At 36.9% G+C, this 10,436-nt stretch overlaps 1 long non-coding RNA gene across 2 annotated transcripts in view; it reads right to left on the bottom strand.

The window, feature by feature from the left end:
• Positions 1-3,528: 3,528 nt before the first annotated feature.
• The window catches only part of LOC144300531 (uncharacterized), a 55,379-nt gene continuing 48,471 nt past the window's right edge, over positions 3,529-10,436 (bottom strand). For both annotated transcript variants that reach the window (XR_013367203.1, XR_013367202.1), the window contains one exon: positions 3,529-3,626. This is a non-coding gene — a long non-coding RNA (uncharacterized LOC144300531). The remainder of the gene's footprint in view (positions 3,627-10,436) is intronic.

Here is a 10,436-nt window from a genome sequence, read left to right as displayed (position 1 = left end):
ATCCCAGAGTCCTAGGATCAAGCCCTACGTGGGGCTCCTTGCTCAGCAGGGAGTCTGCTTCTCCCTCTCCCCCTCCTCCTGCTTGTCCTTGCTCTCTTTCAAATAACTAACTAACTAGCTAAATAACTAACTAACTAACTAACTAAATAAATAAATAAATAAATAAATAAATAAATAAAATATTTTTAAAAAATAAAAAGAAAGAATCATCGAAGAGGCTGGGGGTGAACAGCAAATCTGAGCCATGCCCTGAATTGGATGAAGACACATGCACATTGTCTTCAACATATACCTCAGCAGGGTCACCAAGACGTGTCTCCTTGAAGCATCCTTAGGATGGGGTTCCCACTCAGCATGGAATCCTTCAGAACACAGCAAACCGAACAAACATTCTAATTGAATCCAAGAAGAGAAAAGAAGGGTGGACCTGGAAAAACCTAAATCAAAATGGACTTTTTAAATCCAATAAAAGATGAATGTGCTATATAAAAGCTAAATAATAAAGATGCAAATAGCAACCAAATGTTATCCTCTAGAGGACAATGGCATCTGATATTAATAATACACACATCAGACTGGGAACATGGGTCAGGTTTTCTTTATGAGAAGTGATTTTTTTCTTGGCTTTTATAATGCAATGAATTTATAATTCTTTTCTCCATAGTAGCTTTTCTTTTTGACTTAGTCATTTAAGATCATCTACACAGGTTTCAGTATTACTCCACCAATACTTTAAGTAGTAAAGGATTGGTGGGAGGGAAAATATGATTGTAAAACTCCAATACTTGACATCAGAATCAAGTTCACTTTCCCTTTTCTGGGACTATCCATAACTTTTAATTTCAATTCATATTATAACTGTGTGAAACTTATTTTTTCAAGCAAGAATAAATGTATGCAGAAAGCTTTATATTCTCTCTTTTTTTTTAAGTGGAAGATGAAAGAGGAAAGGCTCAAGGAAAATACTAAAAGAAGTCACCACTTCCCAGTACTCCTCCATCTTGTAAATTAGCTGACAGGTGTCTCTTCACCCCCACCTTTCACTGCCTTTAACATGGGCTTTCACAAGATCAAGCTAGAACATTTTAGTGAAATAAAATGAGGATCTGGGTCAGGGAAGGTCCTCGACCACCAAATAGGATGGATATCTGCCTTCCAAAGTTTCAATTTTATCCAAAAAAGTCCTGGTAGCCAAAATTCTCACCCATTTTAAAACATTTGCATGTAAATGCATTAAATATACTATATATATATATAGTATATATATATTAGAATTATAAATTCATTGCATTATAAAAGCCAAGAAAAAAATCACTTATCATAAAGAAAACCTGACCCATGTTCCCAGTCTGATGTGTGTATATATGTGTATATATGTGTGTATATATATGTGTGTGTGTATATGATGTGTATATATATATACATACACACATATATATACATATATTTACATACATATATATGTATATATGTGTGTGTGTATATATATATCTCACACGCTTTATCTCCTAGAGAAATTTTTCTTACATTTAATTTATATACTTCCTTCCCCCTATTCTTAATCATTTTAACCTAATTCTTCCAGATGCAATTAAAGCCTATTTCCTCTACTTTGTTAATTAGAGAAATTTCCTCTATGTAGGTAATTTGACAAAAGAAAACACTGCCAATGTTTCCTTCCTAGACTGCACATCTTTAGTTACCAGGGTTTTTTTATAGTATGAATGAAAACTCAAATGGAAAATTCAGCAAACACAGAATATTCTTGTGTTAACCTCAGTTTACCTCTGCTGCATTACTCAATCTCTGTTTTTATAATGCCAGTTAACTTAGGAACTTAACAAAAATCAATTCCGATTTCTGTCAACTCTCAGCAAAGTTGATGTGTTAAGGTCCATTGGAACTAGCATTTTGACAATACAAATTCAAATGTAGTTGAATCAAACCATTTGATACTTGACTTAAAACTTGATGTAATACATTTCCTTTTCCTACTCCCTCCTACAGTACTATTTATTTTGAAGTCTTTGGGGATCTCAGGCATGTATTTTCCAGACCCTAAAGCTACTATATGCACTAGGATTCATGTGCTTTTTGGAGACAATTCTTTTCTAAAGTCTGGTTTTATCCAAGAATTATTTGCTCCATGAAGCTGTAATCGTGAAATACTTTTTCCAATAAAAATCCTACAGTAATATATCAGGAGCTTTACAACAGTTTATTACTACAGAAAAAGGTCATTTAAATCCAATAAAGCACCATCATCATTTAACCTCTTTAACGAAGAGACTAGCTTAGCTATTATAAAATATCTTTCCAAGTTTGGCCTTAAAAATAATTATGCAAACAAATCAAGATTCAGCATTGGATAAGAGCATGAGATTTGTATTTAGAAGATTTGAATCTCTGTTCTTTTATTTACTAATCTGCCTAAACTTGGGAAAATTAACTGTTAACCTCTCTCACCTGAGAAACGGAGGCATATGGAGCACCCAGTGGTGCTTATAAGGAATAAATGCCAAATGTATATAAACACCCAGTCCAGCAACACTGCAAGCATCCACAGATGGTAACTCTTTGTATTAATTGAGTTCTATTAATTTTCAGTTGCAACCTTTCCTTTTTTTATTTATAAAAATAGCCCTATGTAATAAGAACATTAGCAATGAAAATAGGAAAGGTTACTCTTTGAATTTATGAGAAATTCAAAAGATATAATATTTATTAGATTAATTATTACACAATCTACATTATTTTTATAATTACATATTTTATGCATACATATTTATATGTGTAATATATTAATACATTATAAATTTTATTTATTTCTTTATACATGTAAAATTATATGCTTTATTTAGCTTACAGCAATGTATTAATATTTAATTAAATTCCAAGTGATTTCTTATAAGCCAAATGACATCATAGTACTTCCAATTCATAATACATATCTTACATTTAAGATTTTCTGGACACGAGTATCAAAATACAGTAATAATCATATGTGCCCAAGTTATTCAAACTGCAAATAGATAAATGTCCAATACATTACTGAGGTTTAAAACAATTGGAATTGGGCATCCCCATGGCTCAGCGGTTTGGCGCCACCTTCGGCCCAGGGCCTGATCTTGGAGACCCTGGATCAAGTCCCACCTCGGGCTCCCTGCATGGAGCCTGTTTCTCCCTCTGCCTATGTCTCTGCCCCCGCCCCCCGTGTCTCTTATGAATAAATAAATAAAATCTTAAAAAATAAAACAATTGGAATTATTTGCATTTACCTCAAGACTCAACCCCACACCAGTCTGTCTTTCTTTCTTTCTTTTTCTTTCTTTCTTTCTTTCTTTCTTTCTTTCTTTCTTTCTTTCTTTCTTTCTTTCTTTCTTTTTTTATTTTTTCTTTCTTTCTTTCTTTCTTTCTTTTCTTTCTTTCTTTCTTTCTTTTTTATTTTTTTTCTTTCTTTCTTTCTTTCTCTATTTTTCTTTCTTTCTTTCTCTCTCTTCTTTCTTTCTTTCTTTCTTTCTTTCTTTCTTTCTTTCTTTCTTTCTCTCTTTCTTTCTTTCTTTCCTTTCTTTCTTTTTCATACCAGTCTTTCTTGCTGAGATATCTTGGAGCTCTAGTAGAGAGTGCTGGAGATCAATCCCAGAAAAGCAGAATCAAATCCGAAGGGTGAGGTGCGAGCCAAAAGGAGAGACAAAGTCTAATGAGGGTTAGAAAGTGAGCACCAGGAATGTGGCAATAAACAAGGTCAGTTTGAGTCTCAAGTCCAATATAGCAAGTTCATTTACAACAAGTGGACTGAAAAGCATCTTGCTTTTTTACTTTTTTTTTTCTATATAAAAATATTTAAGTCTAAAGAAATTTTTTGGAGTATGATTGATAGCCAATGTTACATTCGTTTCTCCATATGTTATGCTGTGCTCACCGCAAGTGTACCTTCTAGCTGTTACTGTACAGCACATAGTCCCTATGCTGTACCGTTCATCCCCATGTCTTAGTTATTTTATAACTGGAAGCCTGTATCTCTCCCTCCCCTTTATCTATTTTACCCAACCCACACCCCTCCCCTCTGGCAACCACCAGTTTGTTCTCTGTATTTATGGGTCTGTTTCTGTTTTTGTTTATATTGGTATATTACATGTTGTGTAGTGACACTGGTCTGCTTTTAAGGTAGACATTTTCAGAAATATTCAACAGCAACGCCAAGGCTGCTTAGTTAAAAGCAATGATTCTAGTGAGAAATAGTCAAAGGCTGACTTAGGGAAATAAGTAGAGAAATGGAAAAGAATGGAAAATAAAGGAATTTATCTTGGTAGTGGAATTGGCATATATTGACAACAGGTTATTTATGAAAGACTTCTGACTAACCTATTTTTTCATAATTCTTAAAAATACATTCAATCATTGCGAAGTATACGATAGGAAATGTTTTGCCTTTTATGTGTTTGGTCAAATACTACCCTACCTGTTCTGAACCAAGAGCCAAGATTCTAAGTTTTATGATATTGCACTATGGCCAGGTGCTTAAGCTCGCCCCCCTACACAAGTATCAAATCCGTCAGTGTAGAAAGCTAGAAAGAGTAATCAACATATTACACAATTTAATATTAACTCAGCAGAATATATATAGTATTTCCTCTATTTCCCCTTTGCCTTGCCATCTCATTTATGCTTTTGTGATGTGTTTTGACATCATTTGGGGTGCCTGAAGGTGAGGGCAAGCTTTCCATTCTATTTTTTCAGCATTTCTGTTTACTGCCCATGTTGTGATGGGCTCTGATCCCCACAACTCAGACCCAGTTATGCAGTCTCTAACTGATTTCAGCAGTGTCCTTTGAATACTTTAAGACACCACATGAAATCCTTGCCAATTTCTTATGTTGTGCAAAATGGCATCCTAGTTTTATTTTCTCATCATTGCCATCATTACCACACCTCTCTGCATAGCTTTTGTCCTTGAGGGGTATAGTATCTTCCATTCCCTTTTCAAAAATTTTGCCCCCATTTAAACCCTCAAAGATTTCTGTGCCCACAGCTCCATTCCCACTTTTTTTTTTTTTTTTAGAGTTATTTTTTTGTTTGAAGGAAAGTGGGCGGAGCACAAGGAGAGGGAGAGAAAATCCAAGCAGACTCCCTGTTGAGTGCAAGCCCAACACAGGACTCAATCTCACAACCCTGAGATCAGACCTGAGCCAACAAGTGTCGACCATTTAACTGCCTGAGCCACCAGGCACACCCTCCATTTCCACTTCTTTCTAACCTATACCATTTTTTTTTTTTTTACTAAATTAAACGTAACAGTCCCCCCTCCCCATTTATAATAGTTTATCAAACATCATTTGGTTCTGGAATTGAAATCAATGGAAAACATTTCCTGCTTCATAGGGAAATGAAAATTAAGTTCCAGGTTGCTTAAGGGATGTAGTCCAGGGAGCTGGCTGTCCCCCAAGAAGACAAAGATGCGGGAGCCAGAGGCAGCTGCCTGCAGTCGGATTGGCACCTCTGGGGATGGTTATGTTGTTCGCAGATGGTGCCTTGATAGATGCGTGTTCACTGTGGGGCTGAAAATGTTGTGGGCACTGAAGCACAGGCAAGTTTTCATTCCCCTTATTTCTGAAGCAATGAGAAAATATTTCCTGTGTTTCAGAATGATGCTGCAGATCCTCTTAGACTGATTCAGGAGTGCAACTCTGGCCATTTAGATTTCCCCTCTGAGGAAGTGTAACTACGGGGTTCAAGAGACCATTCTCTCTCCACCCACCCAACCACCCCTAATTGATTGGGAAACCACCCTTTAGTTCTGTTTTTATTAGAACTTTTGCCCTGTGGGATATTTTATGTTTCCTAGGCAAATGGCAACGTGAGAACAAATGCGTATATAGTTATATACATAAAGACACCACTAGTAGTAACGATTTGGATTGTACTGTAATTTCTTCGGCCAGAAGCAAATAACCACCTGTCTCAACCAAGTGACACCAAATCCTGCTCTAGCAGAAACCAGCCAGGGAAGCCTAAACAGGTGGAGCTTTAGAATAGAGTTTCTTTTCTTTGTTCCTTCCTAGGGAGAGTGGTTTGAAGAAGGAAAGGTTGGGCAAAAGACCCCAGGTCTTTTTCATTTGAAATACTTTGGGATGTTATTTTACACAAAAGACCTGTTTCTCTGGATTCTTTTTTAAAAAATTGGCAGCAGCATAGTGAGGTATTGTTTATTTTTGCCTTTGGAAGCCTTGGAGCGAAGTGAAGAAAGAATCAGCAGCTCCAGATTCTGCCCCTTTGTAGCTTTATCGTCTATTTTAGAGAATATGGACCAAGCTAATCCATAGATTTCCCAGAATTTTCTTCCCTCTCATCTGCAGAATGATGGTCTCTGCATCCATATTATCTTATTGCCTTATACACACAAGATCTATCACATCATGTCCTAGCTATCTATTTATACAGAAGAGCCCAACTAACGGCTTCATGTAGCCTGGAATTTATAAATAAAAGAATTCTCCATTTTTAATTACAGTATGCAAAATAATGACAGCAAAAAGCATTTTTTAATTCAGGGTTCGAGGCTAATAATTGGCGTCCATCCATTCAAATTTGACTATAAAAAGATGTTACATAGTTCACTATTAGCGTATATCTATGACTTTAACAGCATTTCTGTCCATTTTGCAAAGTGAAGCACACAATTTGGAATTGCCTCATAATATACATTTGAGGCTCATTAAAGAATCTCTATCACAATTGTAGTTTTACCTGAAAAATATTAAAGTTAGTGGAAAAACCTGATCCCAAATCTCCATTCTTCTATGTTGTAGTTTTGTAAATGTGGGTGAGTTCTTTTTTTTTAAGATTTTATTTATTCATGAGAGACACAGAGAGAGAGGGGCAGAGACACAGGCAGAGGGAGAAGCAGGCTCCATGCAGGGAGCTGGACATGGGACTTGATCCTGGATCTCCAGGATCATGCCCTGGGCTAAAGGCAGTGCTAAACCGCTGAGCCACCCGGGCTGCCCCATATGGGTGAGTTTTTGAGGCTTTGTTTTCTCAGCTTTAGAAGGAACCAGTCACAGAATTAATATAGGGGTTACATGGGAAGTTTACAGAAAGTGCTTAAAAACTCAAGTATTATGTAAATATTTGTTGTTAGAGTAGTTGAATCCGCATGGATCTGTGGCATCATACTTTGCAAAAAGTATCTAGTTCCTATATCTTCTATGATATGCACAATAAAGTTCATCTTTCAGGAGATCACATCTCCAAAAAATAATTATTTCTTTACTCAGGAAAATAGATACAGTATTTGGAAATAGTTAAGGGGACTGTCAACTTTATGTTTTTTTAAGATTTTATTATTTATTTGAGAGAGAGAGAGCATGATCAGTAGGGATGGGCAGAGGGGGCAGGGGAGAGAGAGAGAGGGAGAGAGAAAGAGAGATGCCGACTCCTCGCTGAGCAAGCAGCCCACTGCAGGGCTTGATCCCAGGACCCAGAGATCATGACCTGAGCCAAAGTCAGATGCTTAACCGACTGAGCCACCCAGGTACCCTGAATGTCAGCTTTATTAAAACTATTAAGTATGCTATAATTTGATAAGTTATATATTTTACCTGTAATTCTCTACTCAATTTCATGTCCAGGTAGATATTTAGAAAAGTGCAAGATGTTTCTGTTTTGTTGGTTGGTTTGTTCTTGAATTTTTTAAAAAGCTATTTACTCTTTTTAAATATTACAGATCTGGTCAATTGTCTCACAAAATGGTTTTCTCCTAAAAAAAGAAACCGTAATTGGGGCGCCTGGGTAGCTCAGCCAGTTAAGTGTCTGCCTTCGGCTCAAGTCATGATCCCAGGGTCTTGGATCAAGCCCCACGTGGGGCTCCCTGCTAAGCACTTTCTCTCCCTTTGCCTGCCACTCTGCATACTTGTGCTCTCTCTTTCTGTCAATTAAATAAATAAAATCTTAAAAAAAAAGAAACCGTAGTAATTATGTTATGTATATAATTCGAATACTGAATTTATTTTTGAAATGTTTAAAAATACATTCGCCAAATTTAAAATCAAATGGTACCATAACTAGGAATTTTTCCATAGGCATTCTTGGCTGGAAAAATGGATTTTATTATTGTACATATGCACATGTTCATGTGAATATGAATATCACTGTTAAACTTGCATGCTATCCTTTGCCCCTCAGTTACAACCCAAAGAAATGCTATTGGATTTTCATTTGAAGATATAATTCAAGTGGAACTTAATTATTTTGAAATGATGTTCAGTTTGGTTTGGTTTTATACGTAGCAGCGGTGTGGAGGGTGTTCTTTCTCTTGGTTCAGTCTGATATTATTCTCCTTTGGCCTGGTCGATTTGTGGTGATGAGCTGACTTTCTGTCCTCTGCAAGAGAGTGAAGAGCAACCACAAATTGCTCTTATTCGGTTTATAAAATGCTCAGTGTTGCTCTGATCTGGGAATCAAATTACAAAGAACACCAAGACCTTCAGGAAAGGGGGGGGACACAGAGCACAGTGCAGAGACACAAAAATGAGTCCCACCCAAGATGCTGGGAGAGGCGCTTCTGGGTGCCCTGTCATGCAATCTGGTGTCCCCTTTTGCAAGATGACCGCTACCAGCCTGGTTCCCTCCATCCACCACCTTACTCAGTTGTCATTGTTCCTGATCTCTCTGAACCCCTTTTTTTTTTTTTAAAGATTTTATTTATTTATTCATGATAGTCACAGAGAGAGAGAGAGAGGCAGAGACACAGGCAGAGGGAGAAGCAGGCTCCATGCACCGGGAGCCCGATGTGGGATTCGATCCCGGGTCTCCAGGATCGCGCCCTGGGCCAAAGGCAGGCGCCAAACCGCTGCGCCACCCAGGGATCCCCTGAACCCCTTTTTTGAAATTATTTCGTCATCCATCTCGCCCTGTATACAGCTTCAACTTTGGCCAATGAGAAAACTTCCCAATCAAGCTGTGAGGTCCAGGAAAACAACTCCAGGCAGATAATCTTCAACTATAGAGTCAGAAATTGATGTACTTAGCTCAGCACTGAGAAGTGCACAGAGTTCAGATAGCAATAGCCCTATAAACAGCCCCAAAGCAAAAGACTAGCCACTAAGTACAAATAGCCACAGATCAGAAGATGATTTCTATGTACAAAGAGTGCTTTTAGCTATTCTTTTGACTTTGCTGTCAATAGCTGTTTTCAAACACACAAAAAAGAAGCAATATTCTTAAATGCTTCAGAATGAAGGAGTGTTTTACATCTTTTTATTCTACATCAAAAGGATAAGGTCAACTTTTGGTATTAAGCCCACACTTAACTCATAGTGGGTCAGGGTGTCCAGCCAGGAACACACAGAGATTATCTGACATGCAGATATTTTGTAATATGTTCTTTTTTGTAATATGCTCTATGTGAGACATATCTGAGCTCACCCAAGAGAAATGATCTAGTTCTCTAATTTGTCACTTGAATTGAAAAAAGGAAACCTTTTTAGAAAACAGATTAGTCCCTCCAACCAACATAAAAATCCCTATAATGTGATAATTTAATTAATATATGCTATGTGGATAAATTCTAGCAACTTATATACTAGCTATAAAATCTTTACTGCCTTTAACTGAAAGGTTTTAAAATGCTGTTGGGACTGAAATATTTTCTGAAATATCATTCAATTAACTTTGATTGTTTATATAAAGAATGATGGGAAACTAATTGTCAACCCAGATAATGCTTTTATTGCTAAGAAAGCATAAATTCTTTATTATTAAGCAACTGCAAAATTCTTTTATGTGTTTAATGATGTGGCTGTTATAAAACTAGATTGGGCAAACTGCTCATTGTATGTTTTCTTGTGAGGCAGTTTCATTAAGAAGTTACAGTTGGGGGGATCCCTGGGTGGCTCAGCAGTTTAGCACCTGCCTTTGGTCCAGGGCATGGCCCTGGGATCTGGGATCGAGTCCCGAGTCAGGCTCCTGGCATGGAGCCTGCTTCTCCCTCTGCCTGTGTCTCTGCCTCTCTCTCTCTCTCTCTCTCTCTCTCTCTATCATGAATAAATAAGTAAAATCTTTAATAAAAAAAAAAGAAGTTACAGTTGGATGTGTGACGATGTGATCAGAAACGGTTCTCATTTAAATTAATTGTGAAATGTCTGAGTCACATAGTACCAGGGAGCATATTACCTATATTAGTTAGAAGCCTAAGTTTCCACTCTTGGATTTTTAGCAAGAATATTTTCATTATGTCTTAATTTAATTCTGCATCCTTAACTTTTATCTTTGTCGCAGTATTTTTGAATTGACTTTTTCTTGGAGATGTGAGTTCTGAAAATTTGTGAGCTGCAAGTTCAAATTGGCCCTCAAGGTTAAATGGAAAGCTCCTATTTTTTTTCTACCAAACTCCCTTTCTCAATCCTCAGAGCTCACCATTTCCTCAAGTTCCCTTT

This window comes from Canis aureus, chromosome 28, assembly GCF_053574225.1.
Source record: "Canis aureus isolate CA01 chromosome 28, VMU_Caureus_v.1.0, whole genome shotgun sequence".
Classification (NCBI taxonomy): Eukaryota; Metazoa; Chordata; class Mammalia; order Carnivora; family Canidae; genus Canis; species Canis aureus.
The sequence above is the reverse complement of the archived record's forward strand: the minus strand, read 5'-3'. Positions and strand labels throughout refer to the sequence as shown.